This window comes from Ambystoma mexicanum, chromosome 10 (assembly GCF_040938575.1).
Source record: "Ambystoma mexicanum isolate Mex_15411 chromosome 10, UKY_AmexF1_1, whole genome shotgun sequence".
Taxonomy (NCBI): domain Eukaryota; kingdom Metazoa; phylum Chordata; class Amphibia; order Caudata; family Ambystomatidae; genus Ambystoma; species Ambystoma mexicanum.
This window is the reverse complement of record NC_090932.1, coordinates 1,550,020,890-1,550,048,712: the sequence shown is the minus strand read 5'-3', so window position 1 is coordinate 1,550,048,712 and position 27,823 is coordinate 1,550,020,890.

The window sequence follows — 27,823 nt, the reverse complement described above, 5'->3', positions numbered from 1 at the left end:
TTATCTTACTGTATGCTCATTGAATGGGTCAAGAGAATCCCTTGCAAACTATAGAAATACTGCCCATGATTGATGCTAGCGCCAAGGTTTCTATAAATTACTTTTAGGTTATCTCAATTAGTGGATAGATGAAGAAAATATCCTCAGTGCACAGTAATCAGGGTTCAGAAAGGGTTTAATATAACAACAAACCTCTGGATTTTAATGTATTTTATACGTGATACATTACTTAGTAAGAATAAGACACTATGGGCCTCATTACGAGTCCGGCGGTAACAGTGCCAGAAAAACCGGCAGGCTACCACCGGACCCGTATTACCATGCCGCCTCCGTGATTCCCGGAATCACTTGGGCATTACAACCCCGGTGACCCGGGAATTCCGGAGGCGGAATTCTGTAACTGCCCATTCCCATGGAGTCCCATCGGACTCCATGGGGATGGGGCCAATGAAAACACTGGTTCTGTCTATGACGGAGCCGGTGTTTCCATTTGTGCCTGCAGGACTCTGAATCAGCCGGTCCGGCAGGGTCGTAATGAGGCCCCATATATTTGTTTTATAGATGTTACGAAAGCTTTCGATATGGTAGACAGGCATATTTTATGGGGAAAATTGAAGAAGGGGAAATTGCATACACAAATACTTTATTTTGTGAAAGCATTATGTTCGAATAACAGGGTTCAAATTAGAGTTGATATGGAAGGCGCATTAAATAAAGGATTGGATGTTAATTGTGGTTTAAAACAGGGCTGTACTTTAGCTCCTGTCTTGTTCAATGTTTATCTGGCTAATCTAGGAATTTCGTTGCAGGTTTGTGTCAATTACCCTCCATGTATTTCGCAATGCCCAATTGCCTGGCTCTCGTATGCTGATAACATTGCTATATTTGACCAGACTGCAATAGGATTGCAGTGTAGTCTCCCGGTCCTGGAACAATACTCATTAGAACATGGTCTAGAAATTAATCTATCAAAACCAAAATTATCACTATAAAAGCTAACAGAAGAAATCTAAAGTAATTCAGTTGAGCCATATAAGAGACCAGGGTGGAGGAGGTTGACAACTACCCCTAACTTGGTATGCATGTTACAAATAATATGGATAAAGCTATTTTTGCTAAAACCATAGTGAATAAAGTACTGGTTAAATTCAAGGCTGTAGAATCATTTATACGGAAATCAGGCTGGCAATCCATTGAGGGATTAATGCAATTATATAAAGCCTACATAGTATCTGGCATCTTATATGGTTCCGATTTGTACACTGCAAAGGAGACTACATAGCTAAGTATATTGGAAGGTAAACTATGGAGGACAGGTCTGGGTCTATCGCAGGCCATCCCTGTAGAGGATATTTGCAGCAAATTAGGAATAATTTTGCTTAGTACACGTAAAATGATCAGTACGTCCAATCTATTTGTGAAGATGATGATGAACTTGGATAACAGTAAATCCCCTGATTTGCTTTTTTTAGATCTAGATGGGAATTTGGATTCCCATATTGCATTAAAATCATGGGTAAAAGACGTTAGAGGTTTCCTGGGGAAGATGGGCTGCTCTTGCAACCCTCAGATAATTTGGCTAGTAAATTTAAAGAAATAAAACAAAAACCTGAGGTCTGGGATTGAAATTTAAGAAGTAACTATTTATCTGGGAAAACAAACTACATAGAATACTGTATGCAATCATTCCCGGTGGACACCCTTTCTCCCTATCTAAAGACTATTCAAGATCCTCATTCCAGGTGGTTGATAAGATTAAATCAACTACCATTTTTTGTTAATATTGTTGAATGGTACAATATCCCTCATAAAGATTGTCTTTGCAGACTATGTAAAAGAGAAATTGAATCCTCTAGGCATGTGTTTACTGATTGTGTCAAGTTGACTTTGTTATATGAAAAGGCATTTGGACATGTGGCTCATGATCTGAATTTTATTCATACTGACCCAATTTTGGTCCTATTTATTTATGGGGAAAATGTGGTCGTGAATTTTACTGTTTATTATCTGTGTAAAGAAATAGGTAAGAAATTAATGTGAATGTATTTAACCTTATAAGATGTGGATTTGTAAGACTGTTATCTTTTTTAATAATGGAAGGCCCCTTTTATGTAAGTGCTGTATGTTTTATTAATGTAAGTGGTAATCTTTGTAGTTTTGTGCTCTTTTCATTTAATGTCTAAAAGGCTATATTTAACCAATAAACAATAAAAAATAAAAAAAGATAGAGATTGATGTATATATATATATATATATATATATAGAGAGAGAGAGAGAGAGAGAGAGACAGCAGCAGAGACACAGAAAGACAGAGGGCCTCATTACGACCCAGGCGGTAAGTTACCGCCTGGGCCGTGACTTTACCACCATGGCGTAAACTACGTTTACGCCATGGTGGTTGGCGGACTTACCGCCCCATTCCGACCTTGGCGGGGCGGTAAGTCCCCAATCCCCATTTACCCTTCCCCATTCCCATTTTTGCCCCATAGGGCATAATGGAGTGGGGAAGGCGTTAATTACGCCACCGTAAATTACGGTGGCGTAATTAACTCCATGGTCCCTTAGCGCCATGGATTTTAACACCCGCCAAAAGCGGGTGTTAAAACCTCCATGGCGCTAAGGGACCTCGTAATTGGCGGTAAGGGGTCGGCGCAGCTAACGCTGGCGTAAACCCCTTACCGCCAGGGTCGTAATGAGGCCCAGAGAGTGAGATAGAGGAGAGATTATTTTGAAAGTGAAAGAGAAAAACTTAGAGAAAGAGACAAAGGGAAAGAAAAGGATACAGAAAGGGAGAATAGTTGAGAAGAAAGAAAAAAGAGAGATTTTCATTTCATTATTACATTAAAAAATAATGATCCCATTCTCAAATATTTCTCATTCCAATTTATTAATGTACAGCATTAATGAACACAAATATATTTTTCATTTTCATGTCAAAGAATTGCGAGAACACTTATATTTGTTGAAAGAATGACTAAAAGAAATCTTGTAATACAGGACCGTACACATTTTTCAAGATGTCAATTTAGATTTCCTATGTATTTAAAATGTGCTAAGGGGCGAGACAGAGAAATAGAGATATAGTCAGAAAAAGAAAGCTTGGTATAGAAAGAGAGAGAGAGGAAGAGGAAGAGGAAGAAATAGATATGGAGAAATAGAGATAGAACGGTTAAGATACATTGTGATAGAGATAGAGATAGAGATAAAGATAAAGAGGGAAAACGAGTGAAATAAAGAAAGAGAGAAAGAAAGCTAGGAAAACAGAGAGAAAGAGAGAGGCAAAGGCACAGAGACTGAGAGAGAGAGTGTGGGGGAATGGGAGAGATCAATAAGGTAAGAGAGACAGTGAGAAAAGGTATGGACAGATAATAGGCAAGAGGGCGAAGTAGAGAAATATATAGAGAGAGAGAAAGATAGCAAGAGACAGCATGAAAGAGAGGAAAGGACACAGGGGCCAAGAGAGAGAAAGGGAAAGAGAGAGAAATGGAGAGAGAGGGGGAGAGAGAACGAAAGAGAGAAAAAGTGATAGAGAAAGGAAGAGGGATAAGGAAAGTAAGGAAGCTAGATAACAGATGGAAAGAACGTAAATTGATTGTGGAAATAGAGAAAGATATAGAGAAAGTGTATGGACAGAAAGTAAGTTAAAGGGGGAAGACAGATGGAGAAAGAGTGAAATGGAGAAAGAGAGAGAGAAACAAAGAGAGACACAGAGCCAAAGACACAGAGACATAAAAGAGAGATAAGCAGAGAGAAAGAGAGGAAGAGTGCTAGAGAAAGTAATATAGATAGAGAGAGGAAAAGTTGCAGAAACTTTAAGAGATTGAGCGAAAGAGCATGGAAAGAAAAAGTGAAAGGGGAAGAGAAAGATACATTTATAGAGAGAGATAAAGAGAAATATAGAAAGAGATAGAAAGAGAGAGAGGCAAAGATAGGAAGTGGGAGGGAGAGGGAGAAAGAGAGAGAAATAGAAAGAGAGGATGAGGGATAGAGAAAGTAAGAGAGGAAGATTGATAGAGGAAGTAAGAAAGATGGAGGATGGAACACAAGTAAGTTAATGGGGGAAGAGAGAAAGATAAAAACAAAGAGAGAAAGAGAAAGAGTGCAACAGTAAGATAGGAAGAAAGAGGCAAAGGCACAGAGACAAAGAGAGAGAGAGAAATCGAGAGAAAGAGAGGAAGGGTGATACAGAAAGTAAGAGAGATAGAGAGAGAGAGAGATGGTGATCAGATGCAAGTGGATCTAGGTCTAAACCCCGCCCACATGTCAATCACTTTAAACTGTTGGTGCCATCCTGTTTTGCGGCCCTTTTTGCCTACTTAATCAGCCCTCCAGTCTCTTTTCCATTGCAGTTGGTGAGCAGGTGCAAGTGGATCTAGGTCAATGGCCTAATCCCCACCCACCTTCTTAGCCCTGCCTCTTCCTTTCTGCTCCTAACTCTTAGATCAAGGGTGTCTCTCGCCCAGGTGTCTGAAGTGAAGGGCTGATGAAGAAAGTGTCTATTCCTGTTTGGACCTGTTCAGACCAGGAGGACCCAGGGCCCAAACTTGTGGTCAGACAAAAAGTAAGAACATGCCGACATGTGTTTTTTCCCTCTGTCCCCACAGGCCATTCCCACCATCACCAGGCAATGCCAACGTCAATGAAATAGCCCCTCCTCAAAGGCATGGACTCTGCAATGCAGCAACCACCCACATTAGTCCAAGTCCATCAGCACCCCCTCAGCGTCCACAACATGGAAGTTGATGCATGCCAATGTCTACTCGGCTATCACCCTTGCAGCAGACGTCGCCGACCACATCTTCATCAACAAGACTTGGCTGACACCCACCTCCACCAACATCCTAGACGTCCTTGTCCCTGACGGTTACATCATCCAACACAGAGACCAGCCGAACAAGGCAGATGGAAGCCTTGCAGTCGTCCACAAGACCTCATGGCCCTGCACCAGACCTGATGTTGACAACATTTGCTCCTTTGAAGTCCTCTCCTACCAGTTCCCGCGCTCCCTGACAAACACAGTCACCTTCCATCTTATCTACAGAACACCCAAACCCAACACCACCTTCATCAGAGACTTCACTGACCTGGTTATCACCATGTCCCTCACGCACACCAACAACATCTTCCTAGGGGACGTCAACCTCCCTGTCAAAAAGGCCACCAAACCAATGAAGGAAGCTCACCTCTGTCTTCTCGACAGCCTCAGTCTCACCCAGCACACGAAAGACCCACATGCATAGCCAGGATTGCCTATCAAGGGGGACCTGAAGCTAATGTAGTAGGGCCCACCGCAGTGACATTAACATCAGAAATGCCCACACAGCACTGCTGAGTGGGAATTTACAGATTTTGGGTGGGCCTTGCCTGCTCAGGCCTTACCGTCTCTATGCCTCTGGAAAGACCCAACACACAAGAAAGGTACCATCCTCGACCTAATCATCACTGCAATGTCTTCCCTCAACTGCAGCTCTCCTCTCCCACTTGACTGGTCTGACCAGCTAGCCGAGCCTTTCAACATCCTGTACACCACCCCAGTCCAGCACTCCCAGCAGAAACCCTGCAAACAAACCTTCAGGTCCTTCAAGAACTTCCTGGTGGAAGTCCTCACAGAAGTACTCGCCAACATCCACCTTGCATGGACCGAATACCCCAACCAAACTGTGACTTTCTAGTGGAAGCACTCAATTGTGCCCTTTCATGCTCCATCGACCGACATGTGCCTCTGAAACAACATACCTGCCAACCAAAACCGTCAGCACCCTGGTAGACGCAGGAACTCAACAAAAGAGTAATCAGGAAACAAGAGAAAATCTGGCACCGTGCCAGGACCGCATCCAACCTAGTGGTCCTCAAGGAATTCCCAGCAACCTGCCAGCAACTAATCAACACAGCCAAGGACTCCTATTGTCAGAACACTATTGCAGAAGCAGACAACAAAAGCAGAGCCCTCTTCAAAGTGGACAAGCACTGCATCAAACTGCTACCTGCCCCTGCCATACTGCACTCCATCAAAAAACCCACTGCCATCAACATTTTTTTCATTGACAAAATCAGCAAGATTCATCAGCATACAGACGCCAGTTCTGCATTCACAGACACACCTCACGTCCCTCCTCGTGAACTCTCCACAACCTGGACAACATTGAAGGCACTCTCGACAGAGGACTTGGTAGAAACCCTGGCCACCCTCAAAGCCACATCATATACAGACAACATCCTCCAAGCATCCATCGTCAAGACCCTCCCCTCAGACGCTCTCCTTCCCTACCTGGAGATCATTAACACCTCCCTAACTCAAGGCACCTTCCCATCGACACTAAAAACAGTACAAATCCTCCCTCTGCTAAAGAGGCCCACTCTGGATCCCGACAACCTAGGCAACTATTGCCTCATCACCCATCTTCCCTTCCTAGGTAAGTTCATCGAGAAAAAGATAGCCATGCAACTGCAGCAACACAACAACACCAACAATCTCCTCCAAACCTACCAATCCTGGATCATACCCAGATGCAGCATGGAGACAGCAACCATACAGTTGGTAGACAACGCCCTCAACATCCTTGATGATGGGCACCCCTGCCTCCTGGTTCTATTCGAACCTCTCGGCCGCTTTCGACACAGTAGACCACCAGGCGCTTACAGACACCCTACATTGGTGCATGGGGATCAGCAACCTTGTCCTATGCTGGTACAAGTCCTACCCTGCCAACCGCCTGCAGTTTGTTCAAATGGACTCCTCTAGATTGCCAATGCTACCTGTCACCTGTAGAGGCCCGCAGGGTTCCATCCTCTCCCTAGTGAGCTTCAATCTATACATGGAGCCGCTTTGAGCCCTCCTAGCTGTACACAACATCCACATCCACCAATACGCTGATGACACACAGCTATACCTCAAGATCGACTCTATCAAGGACATCCATAGGCTCATAAACTATCGCTGATCCATTCTTGGATGTCCATTGCATACTTGAAGCTCAACCCCGCCAAGACCAAATTCCTACTCCTCAACAACAACACTGAACACCCAGACATAGAGACCTTGCTGTCAACCATGAACTCTGAGGTCTTCAAACCTGAGCTCACCTCCTGCGCCAAGTCCCTCCAGTACCACATCGACAAACATCTCTCCTTCAAGACACACATAGCTAAGAAAACTCAGACATCTTGGTATGAGCCTATGGATGTCCTTGATAGAGTTGTTTGTGGAAAGTTAAGCCCTTTCTCCCTCTGGACAGCTTTAGATCCACCATTCAAGCACTGGTCCTATCCCACCTGGATAGGGGCAATGCACGGCTCGAAGGCCTCCTGTCATCTTTCCTTGTGTCTCTGAGAATTGTCCTACATGCGTCTGCACGCCTCATCAAGGGTCTACGCAGATACGATCACATCACCAAGGCCTTCATTGACCTTCACTGGCCCCTACGCATTAATCCCCTTCAAGCCCCCATCATCTGTGAGGCATTCACCCCCAAGTCACCCAGCTACCTCGCTGAGAAAGTCAGCATCTCTGTCAAACAGTGCACCACCAGAAGGCAGGTCATGTGCAGACTTGAAATCCGCTGCTGCAAAAAGGAAAGGACCATAAATCAATCAGTCTCTGCCTACGCCCCAAGACTATGGAGCCCCCTCCCCGTCAGCATCAGACTCGCCCCCACACTCCTACAATTCAGAAAAGAACTCAAGACTCACCTCTTCAAGGAATCAACAACTAAGCCATCAGATCGCCCCGGAGCCACCTGACTCACTAGATGCCGTCCACCCCTTTCCTCCCTGCCACCCGGTACAGCTCTACCCCTCCTCTGTGCCCCTGTGTATTCTACCCCCGCTGTACATCTGTTCTGTTATTACTTCTCAAAAGCACTCTGTTATGCATCTGTATTGTAGTACTCTGTTGCTTCTCTTAGCAAGGTGCACTCTCAATAAATACAATAATAATGATAAGAATAATAGGAATAATTTAAAAACGTCAGGCGAAGTGTGGACACACGTGTGAGCAGTCTGCAGTATGGGCAGTGTGGACTACCTTTGCTTTGGTCTTTTTTCTGTGGTTGCAGTTGCAGTTTGAGCCCTTCCCACTCCTTGGGTGCAACGCTATATCAACACCAGACACTGCGAAGCGGGCCGCAAAGTGGGGACACACGTGTGTGCTGTCTGCGGGCGAGCGGGCGAATGGGTAACTACTTCTACTTTTCTTCTACATATGATACTAGCGAGGAAATAAAGGCAGCTTGAACTTTGCCTGCTATTAAGGGCCGGGACGAGGCAGTTGCCTGGAGACTGCAGGGGTGGCCCCTTTGATCTGGGTACTCGCGGCCTTCTTACTGCTCCTATACCGCCAAGGTTCTTGGGGGCCTTTGTGCTCAGCGGCAAGTATCCTCAGGCCTCATTCACGGACTTGGACTGGTTGATGAACACATCTCGAACAACTAAGGATATTGCACTCAGAGTTTTGGGGGTTGAATGAGGGCCAGGTGACCTGATGAGCCACAGTCACGTACCCAGCTCATAATGGAATGTGCCCTTCTATTGCCAGATTTTAAATGTACATTGGGAGAGTTTCGAACGGCGACTGCAGGCCGGATGCCTTGGAGCCAACCGATTAACCCGAACTATTTCAGACTTGAGCTATTTTGTTTTTCCCTTTACATTTTTTCTGTTTGTATTTATTGTTTCTATTTTTTAATCCTGTCACTCTCTGGACGCTGACTACGGGTTGGGTGTTTTGGACCTTTCCTGTTTAAACTAATTTAAGCCACCTTGGCCCTTACACAACATTTTTCCAGCTGCTTTTCATATTGAATTTGTGTGCCTTGGATGGTGACCGCTGGCCTGGTGCCTTGGAGCTGACCAGTTGTTAACTTGGGACGTGTACACCTTACTTGTGCCTCTCCCTATCTCTTTTGGTAACGCAGTGTTTACCAGACTTGCTACTTTTCAGGGTTTTTTTCTCTCTGTGGATGCATTTGCGGAGCGGGAACCCCATCGTGAATACGAGCCACTCTTTCCCGTATATAACTGACGAGGAAATGTTGAAGGCGGTTAACTTACCCTTAGCGCCATCTCCCAAAGTGACACAGGTAACAAGTGCAAGAAGCAGCCAGGTGCGGACAACGTCTTGAAGTACCTTAAAGGATCGCAACAAGAGCAAAGACCCGGGGAGCACTTTAATAACGACTTTTTTCTCTAAAGACTCACTTCCTAGCCTAACAGAACAACCAAATATTTCATTGAATGTGGTGGAACCATTAAATATGAAACAGCATTCTAAACCGTCTCTCCCTTTTTCAAATCGAGATGCACACATCTCTTTATGTGAGTCCTCTGATTTGTTTAATTTAACCACACATGATGTTACTTCTTCTGACTCTAATGATTCAAAGAACCAGGACTTAGATTGTTTGTTTTTATGTGCTTCACCCCCTACTTTGGTCTCCCTTCGTAGGCCTTCTTTATCCACTCTTGGGACCAACCTACTTTGGAAGGTCCCCTCGGATGAAACCTTGATAGACAAGAATCAAGTTTTATGTATTATGGTGAAATTGTATTGGGGTTTGAAAACAGATGTCACCAACAATACAACACTTCTGAATGTGGTATTGGGGAAATTGGATGAATTAAAACCTTTGGAGAGTAGTATAACTAAAGGAAAATTGTGTGGTCCTTCCCTAGTGTCTCGACCTTGCCAATTACCTGTGTCAACAATTAATCTACATAGGGAGTCTATTAGTTTAAGCCCGGAATGAGAGCATAGAGAGAATACTTGTGTAATGTTTGGGGTGGCTGAAAGGGATATTGAGGACAATGTAATTTTTGTTAAAGAATTAGTCCCCCGTTGCCTCAGATGCCTACTCAGACTGTAACAGATGCCTCAAATAAAAACGGGATGATGGGGAGCCCAGCAATAGTTACCTCCATTGTATCGAAACGGGTAAAGCAAGACATGGGAGATTCTCACAAAGATCAATCGGATGGGCACAAAAAAAAACGTTGGCACAAGAAAAAACCATACTAAGCAATCTAAACAGTTTCAAACAACATTTTTTTTAAGCAGCCCCTTGTCAGAGATATGCTTTACGGAACACCAAGAAAAAAACGGTATCCAGTGATTGCATAGAATGACAAAGCATCGAAAAAAATGCATCGAAAAAAACATTGAATGCATTTTTTTCAAAGGTATTATTTTAATTATAATGAGGTTTAAGGGGTAAAAAACGAGGGTTGGGAGGACCCCCCCATAAAAAAATATTTAAAAAAATAAATGCATTCGATGCTTTTTTTTCGTTGCTTTTTTTAGATGCTAAGGCATTCGATGCTTTGGCATTCAATGCAATCACTATAAACCAAAAAAACACGCGACCAAGAGTCAGAACCTTCAAGCCATCCCCCCTCAGAGTAAAACTGGGTGGCCTGGCAAGTCGGTGGACCTGGAGGTTCCAATAAAGAGTCTGGGTTCCTCTTGGAAAGATATAGGTTTTATAGAACATCAGGTGGTGGAATCAGAGGCGATATTAACCTTAAATAATTGTGCAAAGACCCCGGAATGACTCACAGGGGTGAAATCTGAGTTCCCCTTGGCTTTATTTGCTCCCAAGAGGATTGTGTGACGCGTAGTGGGACTTGGAAATGTGTCAAAAAGAGATTTGAGGATAAATACTACTGCCCTTGAATTGAAATTATCCTCTATGAAGTAGATCCCTCCCCTTAAGATTGGAAGCGATCAGCTAGGACTGGTTGCAGACTTAATTGACCAGCGCAGTTTTGGTGCGCAACCTATGCCGGTCAGGATATAAGTAAAATTAATGGGCCGGATGTGAGTCAGTCGAAGGCTCCAAAACCGATTTCCTGGATCCCCCCACCTCCTGTGCCCCACATCCAGTTACAGGAATATTGGTGTTCCCGTGGCTATTTACTGCATCAACTAAGAAATGAGGTTGTGCAGACAGCTCAAATCGAGATGCACAATGGCTAACCAATTGACCCTACTTACATGGAGTACTCTGGGTCATAGGCACTTGTTCTCAGAACCAGCCTTCGGGGCCAAATTACAGTCAGCTCACATTATTAATCTACAAAAAACTTGGCTGACATACCCACCTATATTAGATGGCTTTATTGTAACAAGCCAATCGGCAGTGCAAAGTGCTTTGTGTCGGCCTTCTGGGGGACTTCTAAATCTAATTCAATCTTCAGCAGAGGTCACAGCAATGGATACTGTTAATATTATTAGAGGAGTGTTAGAAACCCATATCATGTTAGGGAAGGTCACTCTGCTGGATTTGCTGGTGGTTAACGTCTATTGGCATAAAGGGATTGGTGATTAGGAAACATTTCTCACTGGAATATCATCCTGAATGCTACAATGCCGAAATGTGGCTCCTGGAAGACATATTGTGCTGGTGGGGGATCTCAATTGCGATTGTATCCGTTCTGGAAGCAGTTCATAAATAAGAGGCTTGGATGCCATGACCACTTCTAAAAGGAAGGATGGTGCAATATGGCTCTCCACTATAGGAGATATGGGGCTCTGGTCTTTGAATGGGGTTTTTGTTACAAAGCTCCCACCTGCCCCACATGGACAAATGGTGTTGCAAGTTCGACACTTGATTATATATTTGTGGATGATGGGTTAGGCACTTTTTGCACAAAATGTTGTGCTAATTTTACCCCATATAGTGACCACGCCCTTATATAAGCTGTCTTTAACATCACCTGCAGCACTACTGAGAGACTCTGAGGGCTGCCCCTAAATCCACATGCGCCTAAAATCGGAGAGCCAATGGTTCAGGCACCCAGATGCGCTGGAACTCGGGTTAGGTTGCAAGGGTGAACTCTGTTCTTAACACCTATTCGAATTTAACACAGCAGTCCTGGAAATATAAAACCATCATACCCAATGAAGTTGGAAACTTTATACGCCACCTCCTAAAAGTTAGTGGGGTAGTCATGGGGGGATGGGACTGGTCATAGGGCGAACCACAAGCATGCCTACAATAAAGAGGTGGCTATAAGGAAAAGAGAGTTGCGCCGGAGGATAGTCCACTTAAAAAAAAGTGGACAGGGTGCTGCTATTGAAATATATGAACAAATCAGAAAAATACGACAGGCGCATCGAAACTGGGTCAAACAATCTAAAGCAATCAGAGAGCAGAGGCATAGAGAAGCAGTGGTATTATTTTTTAAGGGACAAGAATTTTACGGCCTTTTGGCAAATAATCAATAACAGTGAGGCTCTTCAATCTTTACTTTAATTGAATGGAGTATCTGAGTTGGATTGGGTTCTGTATTTTGGACACGTTTTTGCAGATATTCCTGGGTCGAGTAGAGCGGTGGTGCCCCCTGAGTGGGATGTTAATTTGATCACACAGATGGATTTTGGTAAAGATGCAATTTTTAGTTTAATGAATACCTTCAGTTCATCTAGAGCTCCAGGCCCAAAAGGCTTGACTAATCTGGTGCTGAAATCTGACAGGGAGGCCTGAGCGAACAATCTCTCCATATTGTTTGCTAATATACTTGCCACTGGAGTCTCTTCCCACCCATGTGGTCCAGTGCTCATATTGTTCCAATATTTAAAAGAGGCAATAGATGTAACCCTTCTAGCTATCGCCCAATTGAGCTTCTCGACGTGGATAACAAGATATTTGCCTCAATCGTGGTACATCATCTAGAAGCCTGGGCCTCCGAGACAGGCAGACTCTCCAAGTGGTAGGTAGGCATTAGGAGGCAAATGGGGACTTCGCTCAATGGTCTGGTAATTAATACAATTCAGCAGCTGGCATTGAGTGGTAGATATGAAGCAGTGTATGGAGCTTCCATAGATCTAACAGCTGTCTTTGACGACTTGACTAGAGGGGTACTGTGGAAGATACTCGCCAGCCGGGGTATTCCGGCTGGTCTTCTTAACCTACTTATTTGTTTACACTCCAATACTGTCATACAAATTATTTGTCTTAATAACAATGGGGATTCTTCCAGGGAGGTTCGAACTGTGTGGGGGGTCAGGCAGGGATGTGTTGTTGCTTCCTGTATATTCAACTTTGGGTTTAGTTTCCCTTAAAGCATGTGCACAATGGAAAGTCTTGTCCCTATTGAGAAAAGTCCAAATCCCGTTAGAGGCTCTCTATAGGTAGACCTTAAGATGTTTTATTAGGCACAGTGCTGCACTAGAATGCAAGCCTTGAAAGTTCTGGGTAATTCGATTTTGGACAAGATTAGTTGTTCTGTACAGGACTTGGTAGTCTACCCAAGTAGTGTAAAATCATTATTATACCAATATGACTGTATAATGACAATGGAACAACTACATTCATACCCATCATTGGTCAACCTGTGAGAAGATTATAAAAATAGGGGAGTTTTGGCCCCTTTTCTTAGCAATTATCCAGATTAAGTGACCTGAGTAATCTTTACCCGCTTTCATTGGAACCTGCTTAATTCTAAACAAATGATTTTAAAACATAATAAGATTTCTGCAAATCTAGTAGCATGCAGGTTCTGTCAGACAGCAGGCATTGTTGAAACCTCTAAACACCGGGTAACAAATTGTCCAGAGTTAAGTGATTTTTAAATTTTTTTTGTAAATACGAGCACAGCTACCACGCGCAAGGCTCCAGTTCATCAGCTCGGATGGAAACGCTGCTACAGTTGTAATACGCACAGGCGTCTATATAGCGGAGCCGCAATTGAAATTTCTGTTGGATATCTATCTACCATATATAAAGAATTAGTGCCAAGCCTCCTCAGCCTTGGAAGAAGAGCTTGCTGCTCGAAACACGTGTTGGCTGTCTTCAAACTGCATTAAACTACGCCTAATTGAGCATTATAATTCTCGGTTGTGTGCGCAATTCTTGGGAGCAAACCAACCCTCATCATATCCTGAGTTAAGTACCCTACGTAAACTTTATTTGGACAAATGGGCTTCGTTGGCATCTGACTCCAACACGCGCACATTTTGGAACAGATGTCTGGCTGGTAGAACTATGTCACTTGTAATTGGAATTACATCCTTTATTAGAGCACTGAATTTAGATGAGCTTTTGCTGAATGAATTTTAATACACATAATGAAATGAACCGATGTAATGATGTTTCTTTTTTTAAGTTTATTGATCCTATGAGCGTACCTATTGTATTAGTATGTACTGAAACTAATGCTGCTGATTTTAACGTTTTATATTTCATGGGTTTCTATTGTAAGTTTTATGAAAGGTTGCATTTTCTCAAACATAAGATAAAGAAAATGTAAATAAAAAAGTCAGAGAAAAAGAATATGGAAGAAAAGAAAGTGAAAGGGGAAAGATGGAAAGAGACAGAAAGAGGCAGAATGACAGAGGTAAAGACAGAGAGATAAAGAGAGAGGAAATAGAGGAAGAGCGATGGAGAAATTAAAAAATATAGAGAGAAAGGATGAAAAGAAAGAGAGAGAGAGAAAGTGAGAGAGTGAGATAGAGAGAGAGAGAGAAAGAGAGAGAGAGAGAGAGAGAGAGAGAGAGAGAGAGAGAGAGAGAGAGAGAGAGAGAGAGGAAGAAACCGAGAAGCGATGAGAGTGAGAACAATCATTTATTTTACATCCAAAATTAACAAATGTCTAGAATCCTTTTTTCTTTTTGGAAAAATCAGATTGTAAAATAATAGGCCTGCAGCACTAGCAGTTCTAGTTTGTTGACTACCAACGTTCTCATAATGAGCCCCCAGACACATGTTATGAAAACCTCTAAATGCCCAGTATACAGTGAGGCCCTTCACATCTTTTGTGAGCACTTTGTTGCACACTATCTTGACAAGGGGTGTGTGAGTAGGCGACCCAGACTGCAGCCACTTTGTCCTCCACTCCTATTCATTACTCAGTGGTGCATGTTGGCCCACGTGATAACATTCCTTTTCCTCTGATGACTGTTTGTTCGTAGAATGGCGGACAACTGACTTCGACTTTTCCAAAAGTATCTCCATTGAACCTTGACAGGTTGTCAGAGATGATTGCAGATGGACATATTTAGACTATCTTCACACCCCTTTTTTTGGCTGCATGAACATTTTGGGCTACTGATTTTGACACATGACATATGACGAATTGATTTTTAAGTGTGCGAGACACTCTCGCTTGACCTTTACAATGCTAACATTATTATTGTTATTGTTAATTAATGCTTGTAGTGTGCAACACACCCAAAGGCCTCAGTGCACATGTCTGTCTGTGGCAATTAATTCTACTTGCAATCCTCTTGATTGCAAAGTTCAATGGATTTTACAAAACCATGCTTTTCCATGGCAACAGATGATGTACTTTCTGTCCCTTGCACCACTACAGAGATTACTATTTTTTGAGTGTCCATGTCATGGAAGTGATATGTGCAGTACTTGCCTGAAAATGCAGGACTGTTGCACTGTCGCCAGCTAGCCGAAGCCTTTTGCCTGCAAGTGCATTGCCAAGTGCTACCTGCTCTAGCTTCGGTGCATTCTCTAAAGCATGAAATAGGAAGTGTTGCTGATATTGGTTGTATGCTAATTTAGCATGGAACGCAAGTCCCAAAAACTTAAAGAATCTTGTGGTTTTACTAAATGTTGACCCACGAAACAGGAGAGCACAAGAACTAAGTACATTTCCAGCATGACCTTTGCCAAGAAGCAGTTGAGCAGACCAATACAAAATTGAATGCGCATCCACGCAGCTCTTCTTGATCTTGAGGTTGGTTCTTACCACTTTTCATGTGAAACGTACCGTTGGTTTTCCACAAGTCGTCCCATGTTTAGCAGTGTCACAGTTTATCATTTTTAGAATAGTGAGCGGGCAGTAGTCAAGACAATGTATTTGGCTTCCCTAAAAAGCCATTCGTCATCCAATGTGTTTTTTTCAGATTGAAAGGTGGTGGCGACTTCCTCCTCACTTCTCGTGGTGTAGTAACAATCTTTCTCCTTGTCGTCAATCATTTCAGAGGATGCCTTTGAAATATATAATAATGCTGAGATTCAGTGGGTGAAACAGGGAAAAGTACCTCTCTATATTGCACCAATCTTTAGATATCATTGATTGTGGGAGCGGATCTCCACAGAATGATGACACATCTTGTGTGGGGTTTGAGAGTTGAGGAGGACATTGTAGCAATGATAGAGTATTACTTTCCATGGCTCGTGGAAATGTTCAGCTTAAATTCCGGCCACTACACCTGGGCATCATCTGAACATTGGAACAAGTATTTGAAATCTCAAACGTAAGATCTTCCCAAGTCACTGCTGTTTGACAAGTGGCATCAAGTGTCTGTGGTGTGGTCTGAGTCTTCCGATTCTTCTTTTTCCTTGGTCTCTATTCAAATGTTTAAATGTGTTGTGCCAGTTCTCAATTCAAAGGCTAAAAACATACAGATTCCAAACTGACAGTGAACAAAACACAAACAATATTAAAATGTCATTTGTGAATTGTAAAATGTTGACGAAACGAGATGAATAACAACATTTGAAAGGAATACCTGTTGTTCATTGCTAGTGTCAGAGGGAACGGATGCCAAAGTGAGACCAAGAGTCTTCTTCTATAAATCAAAGATAAAAACGTGTAAGAACACAATAAATATGCACAAGTTGAAATAACTTGTTGACTTCTTATGCTCTAACTCGTGAGTATAGTAACAAGTTAGACAGTTCACTTCAATGAGGAATCAAGTAAAGAACGACTGCAAAACACACGTTTGTATGAAAGCATAACTGCTCAGCTCAAACCGCGTCAGGTGCATGCGGCAACATTGCAGATATGTTTAGTTATTTCTTCATTAAGTTCATGATAGCCAAGACAATATTGCACAGTCAATAAAATCAATATAGCACTGGCTCTAATAAATGTAGCTATTTCACACTTGTGAAGTAAATCTATCTACAGGTCACAGCATCACATACAAACAAAATATGAAGTCTCAATGTATCCTATGTTGTTATACCTTTTCATTCTGAACAGGTTGCAAGGATGACGTGTACGATAATGACATTTCATTATCTAGTCTAAAGGAAGTATTGGTAATAATATGTATACATAAATGAATCATTTAGTCTAATTTGTTTTACTGTTTTTAAAGTTGTAAATGTAGTAAAGCCATCACAGTGTGTTTGTTCCATTCCACATTCAATTAAAAAAAAAATCATATGATTGATTGATTGTGTATTTGTATAGCGCCTATACGCAATATGTGTTTCAAAGCGCTTCAAGGAGGGAGGGAACATGGGAAATACAGTTAAATTCTTACAAGTACTTGAAACAATTTAGAATGTGAAAAATAACTATCTTAATCAACCTGGTGGCATATTTCAGATAGGGCAAGCGCAAGGAACAAAAAATGGAGGTGGGAGGGGGAGTGGGGAGGTAACTGAGACAAAAACAAGCAGTTACATTAGTATGCCTGACGACAATTGATGTATATTAACAAGCGGAGGGCGAGGGAGGGTGGGGGGCATGGAGAGAGGGCGAAGGAGAGGAACAAAACAAGCAACTAAGATACTAGGTCAAACAACGTTTCCGAGCAGTGCTGGAGGGGAAGTGGGAGGAGAGGACAGGAGGCGAAGGGGGGGGAGGAAAAACAAGCTACTATCAGAAACATCAGAAGACAAATGATAGAGTAAGTGTTAATGAACAGTAATAGGGAGAGGAGGAGGAGAGTGGATGAGAAAGACAGGCGGCAATTGAGGTATTGCCGGAATTTAACAAGAGCAGGGGAGGGGTGGGGGAGGAGGGGCGGGCAGGTGAATGAGAAAGACAGGCAGCTAAAATGATTATGCCTGGCAGCAATTGAGGTAGTGCCAGAATTTAACAAGAGGAGGGGGGGGAGAGGGCAGGTGAATGAGAAAGACAGAGGGCTACAATTACTATGCCTGACGGCAATTAAGGTAGTGCTGGAATTTAACAAGAGGAGGGGACTAGGGGGTAGGGAGGAGGAGAGTGGGTGGATGTGAAAAACAGGCGGCTACAATTACTATGCCTGACGGCAATTGAGGTAGTGCCAGATTTTAACAAGAGGAGGGGGGTAAGGAGGAGGAGAGTGGGTGGATGTGAAAGACAGGCGGCTACAATTGCTAAACCTGATGGCAATTGAGGTAGTGCTGGAATTTAACAAGAGGAAGGGAGGGTTGGGGGGGGGAGGAGAGGGCAGATGAATGAGAAAAACATAAACATAAACATTACTATGCCTGACGGCAATTGAGGCAGGGCCGGAATTTAACGAGAGAGGGGGGATAAGGTGTGAGGGAGGAGGAGAGGGACAAATGGCGACCAATGTGCTAGGCCAGACAACCATTCAGAGTAGTGCAGGAGGGGAGGGTACAGAGAGAAAAGAATGGTGGGGGACACAGACAGGCAGCTATCATACAAATCAGGAGGCAAGTATGAATAGCAAATAGCTAAAGAACGGAGAGAGGAAAAACGGGGGTAACAACACACCATCAAGGGAGAACCCAAGGAGGAGAAGGGGGGGTAACAACACATAATCAAAAGAGATTAAGGGGTGTGGGGGCACACACAATCATGAGGGGCAGGGGGACACTGCAAACATTACAACCATCACGGGAGCAGGAGGGACACAGCAAACCTTACAGCCATCACGTGGGCAGGGAGGACACAAGCAACCATCACGGGGGCAGGGGGGACACAGCAAACCTAACAGCCATCACAGGGGGCATGGGGGACACAGCAAACCTTACAGCCATCACAGGGGGAGGTGGGACACAAGCAGCCATCACAGGGGGCAGGGAGGACACAATCAACCATCACGGGGGTCAGGGGGACACAAGCAACCATCACGGGGAGCAGGGGTACACAAGCAGCCATCACGGGGGCCAGGGGGGAACAAGCAACCATCACGGGGACAGGGGGATACAAGCAACCATCACGGGGGCAGGGGGGACACAAGCAACCATCATGGGGGCCAGCGTGGTGGCGTACTGGGGCGGACAGGACCTTCGTTGTGGGCCTTAGATGGTGTGGCAGGCTCCCGCCTCTGGGTTGCAGCCATTGGCTTAAGGGGCCAAAGACACCCAATGGGAGGGGGGGGGCTTCCCACAACAGGAAAAGCATTGCAATTCAAAATACAATCACAACGACCATCCTGGAGGGTCTGCAGGCAGGGAGACAGCAGTACCCACCAAAGCAGATGATAAAATACCCAAGTCGGTAGTTCGCAGAGCGCAACATGCTGGCCACGCCAGGCCAAGGACACAAAGACCCAAAGGATTTGTCCAATTTACGGCCCCACACGAAGGTCGCTCGTCAAAGTGAAATCATGGTTAAACAATGTCAGTATCCTTACCACCAGCAAAGTGCAGCGCGATGATCCGTGCTGGGGAGTAGAGGGAAGAGGCTCAGTCTGGATGAAAGGAAGGCAGGAAACCAAGTGATATGGAGTTCTTAATCAATAGAAATGTGTTGCAAATAACTAATGCACAATGTTGTTTCAGAAAGACAACCGACCAAATCTAATATTGCTTTGCAACATTTAAATCGCAGAAACAGAGAGAATTGCTTCTAATATAGCATGCAACAGAGCAGCACACTGACAAGCGGTATATAGACTAATGTAAAAATATAAGCAGCACACTTGAAAGCCAAGTGAGGCGACTGCAGATTCTGGTGAACGTGTACAAGTTGAAGATTGTCTCCGTTGAAAATGAATGTGTCAACTAAAACAATGGAAACAAATAGTATTTGTTACACAGGGACATTTAAAACCAAAATAATTCATTCGCAGAACATACAGGCTCACAAGAGAGTTAGTAGAGATTTTTGCCATCTCTTCCAAAGTACCCGAGTGCACTTTCATAGCGTCTAACTAATGACACATTTTAAAATTGCTATACTGAAATAATAACTCTGATAGTGACATATATTACACTGATTTCATATCATGGATAGTAACATTACTAATATCCCATTGGATCATTTGAATGTCAACAGAAGCATAATTAAACAAAGATTAATGTGCAACAATGAGTCTTGAAGGCCATTAATAGATCGGTTGACCACCAAGTGATAAGTAACGGTATTGTCAAGGAGAAAGGATTTGTTTATATTTGGTAAATTCAGAGGCGTCTTGCGCATTTCCATAGAGACATGTCAATACATTGCGCGCAGAGGATCTGTATCTACTTCATGCACTAACAGCGTGACAAGGAGCATTGCATAGCCCTCTGGCCCGCTGATGTCACATAGAGGGGGGAATGCTATGATGTATTGTCGCAGGGGCACTTGAACTTTGGGCGATCAAACCACGGATTGCATTATCACAACATGACAGTTGGGGATCCGTGCAGTTCGTAGATATCAATTTGAATAAAAGCAAAGATGCACCAAGAGAAAAAATGTAATAGATCTATATATGGTCCAAAATTGGTGTATTTGCGATTGGTCAATTATAACCCCTCGGTGCACCCCTCGTTTAGTTCACCAATCCAAGGATAGTACAATTATTTCAGTTTGCCGAATCAAAAAGAGCTGTACCAGAAGCCAAGATGAGGAGGCAAGGGCCAAACAGCCAAAGCAGAGAGGATGTCTGTAAGCCAAAACCAGGGAGATCACTAGTCACATTCCGATGGCAAGCAAAGGGTCAGGAGCCAACAGATGTACAGGATGAAGGAAAGCTGCGTGCAGCAACAACCGCTGAAGCACGTTGCGAAGCAGGCCACAGCGAGCCATGGCAGCATTTACTTCTGCGTTAGCGGAAGTGCGTTGCTGATTTGCATGGCGTGAATATTAGGACAATGACCATTGCCCAGCCCTCTGGCAGACATAGTCCCCCAATTAGGACGCTCTGTGAGCTGCAATGACAGGCGGCAGGGCCAATGCTATGACCGGTGCCCCCGGGTAACCAGCAATCATTGAGCGGAGTCGTGACAGCCTGATAAGCATGCAGCTAACCACGCAAGGAGACCTGCACCGGGGACACCTTAACCCTGAGAGGCCAACTATCCCTTAGGGGCGTATCAGAGAGTCATATCCCTGCTGAAGCCTTGCATTAGGAATCATCAAAGGAAAAGGGTCAGCGAATCGGTCAGCAAAAAGGATAAGCTGGGACATCCGCCCTCACACAGCCAAATTCAAATTTGTCTTGAGATTGAGCGAGGGTACGGGTCTCACGTTTTAGATCAGATGCCTTCACCATAGTCACTAGTGAATGACCGTAAGCTCCCTATGCCTGAGCGGCCCTAAAACAGTTGTTATGGTGATGGGAGGGGTAATGTGATTCAGTTCCATTTGTCTGACCTGGCCACTGCTAGTTCCATATCTGGGAGTGATGTTTGACACAGAACTGCCCTTCAGCTCTGAAGTCAATGCATTTACTCTGACAATTAACTTTGCAGGAAATGTTGCCCCTTCTCCAACCTGACATGTGGAATTGAGGTGAACCCTGGTGATGGCACGCTTAGACTATTGCAACACCATCTATACTATGCTGCCAAAAGGAGCTCACCAGTAAGTTCCAATGACTGCATAATCAGGCAGCCAAAATGGGTCTGACCCTCTAGAAGACAGCTCATATACAACCGGGCTTAAAGGCATTCCATTGGCTTACAGGGTAGTTGAGATGGAAAGTGTAAAACACTCTGCACTGTACACAGGGCCTTTTGGAGAAAAGGGACCAATTTCCATTTTGGAACTGGTCCCACATTGCATCTCAGCCAGAAACCCCAGATTGGCTCTGATCAAGCTGCAATCTTCCAGGCATCTTAAACACGGAGGACGCACCCAGGGAGTGCAAGGACACAGACATCTGAACGCACTTAATCCACACCTCAGGGCAGAACCAGTTATTTGTGTTTCAGGGTTTTAAAAAGTGAGCTGTTCGCACTTGCCTTGAACTAAAGCCAGGCTACGCAAAAGGGAAGGTCAGAGGAATACTGAATAGGGCCCACCCTTGTATTCACTTCCATGTGCTAAGCTCAATAACAAATAACAATACAGAATGCAAAACACACGCAAGTGTTAGTGTGCCAGTAAGCATATCCTATACACCGGCTATTATGCTAGTCAACATGACCCAGCCAGCAGTGATTGTGATAATATTCATGGCCCACTCAACTTCTTGTATCAATATTCGTAGCACCTGCAAGGGTGACTATGCCAGTAATCATATCCCCATTGAACAGTTATTGTGCCTGTGTCCATGACCCAACAGGTGGTGGTGGGACCAGTAACCAGGCACCATTAACCTCAAGGACAGTAAGATGGTTCAGCTGGCTTCCTGGTTTTCTCAAATAATAAAAATTATCAAATAAATTGTCCTTGGATTTCTTTAGATTTGGATATTTAAAGAGAAAATTAGGAGCCTTACTTATCTCACATTCTGCCCTCTACTTCTGGCTTGGAATGCCTTGGGAGGTTGGATGGCGGAAGTGGGTTCATTAGAGTGTGAATGGTCATTCATTCAAGTTAATAGCTACTGTTACACACTTGGATCCATGAGGTACAGGAGATATATCTGTAGGCGTCAGATAGGGAGACAGAGCTTTGGCCAAACATCACAAGCACAAATAATAAGGGGTTTGCCACCCTTTCCACTAACACTGCTACCTTCTCACACCATCCACAAAATATGAGGGGTGGCGGTGTGTTGGGCTCAAGAATCAATAAGGCCAACCCATTCCTCTTTCTTACTTTCACCAACTCTGCTATGAGTTCACTACTACTCAACTTATTGCTCACAACCCCCCGCCATTCTCCTTATTTAAAGGCCCCCTGGCCATGCTATCTTGTTCTTCCCCAACCTGGACCTGCTTCTTGACTCCCACCCACTGAGGCCCCAATTGTCATTTTAGGTGACTCCACTTCAGCTTCCCTAAAATATCCACCATCCATCAACTTGATCTTGAATCTTTACTGTTAGCTCACTCCCTAACAGTGCCCCATGACCAGCTCATGTACTTCCACGGCAACGCTCCTGGCTTTATCTTCTCATCATTCTCCCACACCTAATCTGTCCTTGTGACAGAATGCGATCTGGCGTGGACGGAATAGCATGAGCTTTTTTTATGGTTAGAAATAAAATGATGCAGGTAATTCTTTTATGAAAGGAAGGTCCACTATCAGACCCCACTTTCATAATGCTCCATGCAAACAAATACACTCATGTGCCTTTGCTGGGAAAGTTTCCTGACATTCTCAGCACCAGTACTGCAGTAGAAGCAGGACAGGCTCTAAGGTCATATGTACATTTCTGACAGCTGCTGGAACACAAGGTTCTAACAGTCAAAGGTAACTTTTTTAATGTTCTGCACAGCTGATAAAAACATAATAATTATGTATGATAGTCAGCCAGGTGGCACGTTAAACTGTAAAGATAAGCTGTGCCAGGTTATGACATGGTGGCTGCTGGAAACATACAAATAAACAGCCAAGTATTCGGATAGCAAATTCTTTCCACTTGGTGAGCAGTGGTTTAGCCATAACAGGCTGATGTCTATTAGTTGTCTGACCTGGATATCTTTACAACAGCTATATGGGGCACAGTGATCAGGAACCTGCCTCTTTGGTACCCCTGAGGAAGGCAACATCTTTCTCCCAGGCCACAGGAACCTACTGGGAAGGGCCCCAGGGAAACGGTGCTTCAAAGGCAGTCCTGACCTAACAAAGCCACTCTCACACAAGGTTCCTGATCACTGGAGTCCTTTTGAAGTCAGCAGACATGGAAAAGGGGTTGAGTTAGAGGAGCCCAAAGGAGAGGGTGGGGCAGGACAGGAGTTCCACCATTTTGGTTTCTGCAGCAGCTCTCTACAACTTCTTGCCCTCCGCACTTGCTGCACACAAAATACTCTGGATATGATATCAGAATGCAAATAACATTTTACTGCTGCCTGAATTGGACACCTATGTCTGGATTATAGGGCTGGTAGTGTTATGTTTGTACCTCTTCTCTCGGAAATTATAGTGCTTTTCTGGATGGTAATCACTCCATCGCAATACAAAAAGGTATCAAGATAAGTGTCACTGACCTGGTCTCGGAGTCTGCTTGTAGAAATTGAAAGCTCACCTGATGCACTCTCTTTATGCCAGCTAAAGTAGCAATGAGAGAATGTGCCAGGTAAACCCCTGTGGGGAAAAAAACCCTGTGGTGCTGGAGAGCGTTGGTTGATGTTGACTGGAGTAAGGGTTAATGGGTGTCGTCAGGATTCCGTTGGAATTTATGATGGTGTACTACGTTGTTCTTAACCCGTGGCAATGATTCTAGAATACATATAAGAGAAGGATTAGAAAAGGGAAATGGAAGAAGATTGCTTTTTCGAACGATCAGTCACGTACCTCTCCTTTCAGTGACTATAGTCTTTTAAGGAGATGAGAGGCGGTAACTTAAAGGAAGGATTACAGGTAGGAGCCTTGAAAAAGGGAAATAGAAACAAGAGTTTGAAGAGGATAGAAGAAGCTAAAGGGGTGTATGTAGTGTTCGTCGAAACCTCACATACCAGAAAAGGTTTCTTCGTAACGATCTATCGGGCGCGGAGGTAACCGCAAATGAATCAAAAGGCTTGCTGGGTGTTGCAGTTTGAAGTGCGCAAGTCACGCTTTCTTCCTAGAAAAGGATATACATTATTATCAGCCCAATTGAAGTAATATTTGAGTTGATGATTGTTAGATAGAGAGGGAACACGTACGTGTTTGTGCTCCCGATTCGCTAATGCTCCGGGATTCGAATCCTTCAGGGAGCAGGACATTGTGTTGCGCTGGAAGCGGGATTCCCTGAGTGGTTAGAGAGAAAGGGCAAAGATTCTTTAGAGGAGGTTTATAGTTAAAGCAGAGGAATCGTAGTTAGTATTGAAGAGTTGAAGAGTCAGTAACTTACGGAGCACGACTACTAAGAACAGTAGCAATGCACGGCGGCATCAGATCTGTGTACGGAAGTACTGCTTCCTGGTGGAGGGGAGGAGCCTTGCACATTTCAGTCGGCAGAACTAGACCAACACCAGACACAGAGGACGCCATCTTGGGAGAGGGTAAATGAACCAAGGACAAGTGTCGCCAACGGCGCCACAGGGACCAGCCCCGTAGACCCTTCGTAACAGCATGCCCCCTACCAAGGGAAGTGCACCCAGGCTTACTCGGGTGATGTCACGAACCAGGCGCGGGGCGTGAACCGCAGAGGCCGGTTCCCAAGACCGTTCAGCCGGCGAATAACCTTTCCAATCGACAAGAAACTGAAGAACCCCCCGATGAAATCGGGCATCACATATTTCGGATACTTCATATTCCGGGCCCGTATCCGTTAGCACCGGAGGCGGTGAACCAGTGGGTACTTGATGGAATTTATTCTTGACATCAGGTTTCAGTTGCGACTAACATGAAAGGTGGGATGGATGCATTTCCATGACCGTGGAAGGCATAGCTTGAAAGCTGCTGGACCTTTCCTTTCCAAAACTGTAAAAGGGCCATAGTATTTAGGAGAGAGTTTAGAAGGAAGAAGCCTTTTGGGAAGGAATTTGTTAGCCAGCCACACTTGATCCCCTATATGAATAAGAGGAGCTGGGATAAGATGTTTATCTGCTTGTTTCTTGCTCTGGATCTGTGCTTCTGATAAAGCTTTGTGTGCCTTTTGATGTCCTTGTTGGATGGCATCCACCAGCCTTTCTAAACTAGGAAATGGGGAAGCTTGTGGTGTTGAAGAGGGGAACACTGAAGGATGAAATCTATATGTCCTATAGAAAGGACTGGCTCCAATAGCAGAGGGTGCAGCATTATTATAAGGGAATTCGGCAAGTGGTAGTAACTCTTTCCAGTTATCTTGGGCAGCTGAAACATAACATCTTAAGTATCCTTCCAAGGTCTGATTCAGACTTTCTGTTTGGCCATTAGTTTGTGGGTGGTAGCCAGAACTCAAAGCACGTGAGATACCTAGTGTGTTACAGAGATGGCGCCAGTGGGGTGTATTGCGGGCCACGATCTGAGATGATTTTCTCTGGAAGACCGTGTAGGGAAAATATGCATTCTAAGAAGATCCGTGCCATCTGAGCTGTCGTAGGTACCAAAGGTAGAGGAATGAAGTGGGCCATTTTAGTCAGTGAGTCCACTGTAACCATTATAGTGGTACATCCTTCTGAGTTGGGGAGATCCACAATAAAATCAGTGGATATGCATTGCCAGGGCTTATTGGGGAGTTGCATTTGGACTAGTTCCCCTATGGGTGGAGTTCGAAGGGTCTTGATTTGAAGACATGTAGTACAGGACGTGATGTATTCCTGAACGTCTTTTCTCAGTGTCGGCCACCAAAAGTGTCGCAGAATTAGTTCCAAAGTATTCAAGAAACCTCTGTGTCCTGCTGCTCGGGAATCGTGACAAAGTCGTAACACTTCCCTTTGAAGTTCCTCGTTTGGAATAAACATCCTTTCTTCCTTGAAAAGTAATCCCCTACTCCGGGTCAGATTATGTTGTGAGATTAGTTCCTGCTGGAGTGTGGCTGGTAACACACTAATCTTCGCCTCTACCTTCTGATGAAAATGGTGAACAACGGGTATAAAAACCGCATTGGGAAACATAGGTTCTGCCCTGAATACAGTCTTCTCCAAGGGATCTCTTCGGGACAGTGCATCAACCTTCAGATTAGTCTTGCCGGGGATAAAAGTAAAAATTATGCGGAAGGGTGAAAAGAAATGAGCCCATCTGGCTTGATGACTATTGCACGTTTGAGCATATTGCAGTGTTCTGAGGTTGTGATGATCGGTTCTTACTTCTCTCGGGTGATGAGCCCCCAAGAGGAGGTGACCCCATTCCTCGAAAGCACGTTTTATCGCAAGGAGCTCTTTCTCTAATACTGTGTAGTTGGTCTCAGCTGGAGTTAATATCTTTGATAGATAGGCCACAGGTCTCTCTCTGTTCTTCGAGTCTGGCTGAAGAAGAACTGCCCCTACTGCATAATGTGATGCGTCCGATTCTACGATGAATCTTAATCGTTGTTCTGGAACTGCTAAGACTGGAGCTTTAGTGAACAAATTCTTTAAGTGTCAAATGACTCCTGTGTTTGTAGAGTCCAAAGGTAAGGAATACCCTTCTTGAGAAGATGTGTTAACAGCAAAGTGAGAGTTGAGAAATTGGGTATAAAACGCCTGTAGAAATTGGCAAAACCCAAGAATCTTTGGATCTCCTTGACTGATCGAGGAAATGGCCATTCGCTTATTGCAGAAACCTTTGATGTGTCCATAGAAATGCCCTGTTGAGAAAGGATGTATCCCAGGTAAGTGACAGAAGATTTATGAAACTCGCATTTCTCGATCTTACACAACAAATGATTTTGTTGCAAACGGTGAAGAACTTCTTGTACATGTAATATATGTTCTGCTATAGTGGACGAAAACACTAGAATATCGTCGAGATATACGATCACATGGAGGAGAGAGATGTCAGCAAAGATGTGGTCCATAAATCTTTGAAAGACTGCAGGAGCATTTGCCAGGCCAAAAGGCATGACATGGTATTGAAAATGGCCGAAGGGTGTTCTGAACGCCATCTTCCATTCGTCGCCATCTTTAATACAGATCAGGTGGTAAGCCCCTCGTAAATCGAGCTTGGTGTACACTCGAGCACCACGGACTGCCTACAGTATGTCGGGGATAAGCGGCATCAGGTACCTGTCAGGGACTGTGATTTTGTTCAGACCTTTGAAATCAATGCAAGGGCGGAGTTCTGTTGTGTTCTTCTTTGGGATGAAGAACAATGAAGCGGCCGCTGGAGAGGTGGATTAGATGATAAGGCCGTTCTGTAGATGTGTGTGCAGATAGTTTTTCAGAACCTCTTTCTCTTTAGCAGAAAGGATATACATGCGTCCAAATGGTAGTGGACTATCTGGAATCAATTCGATAGAACAATCATCTCTTCT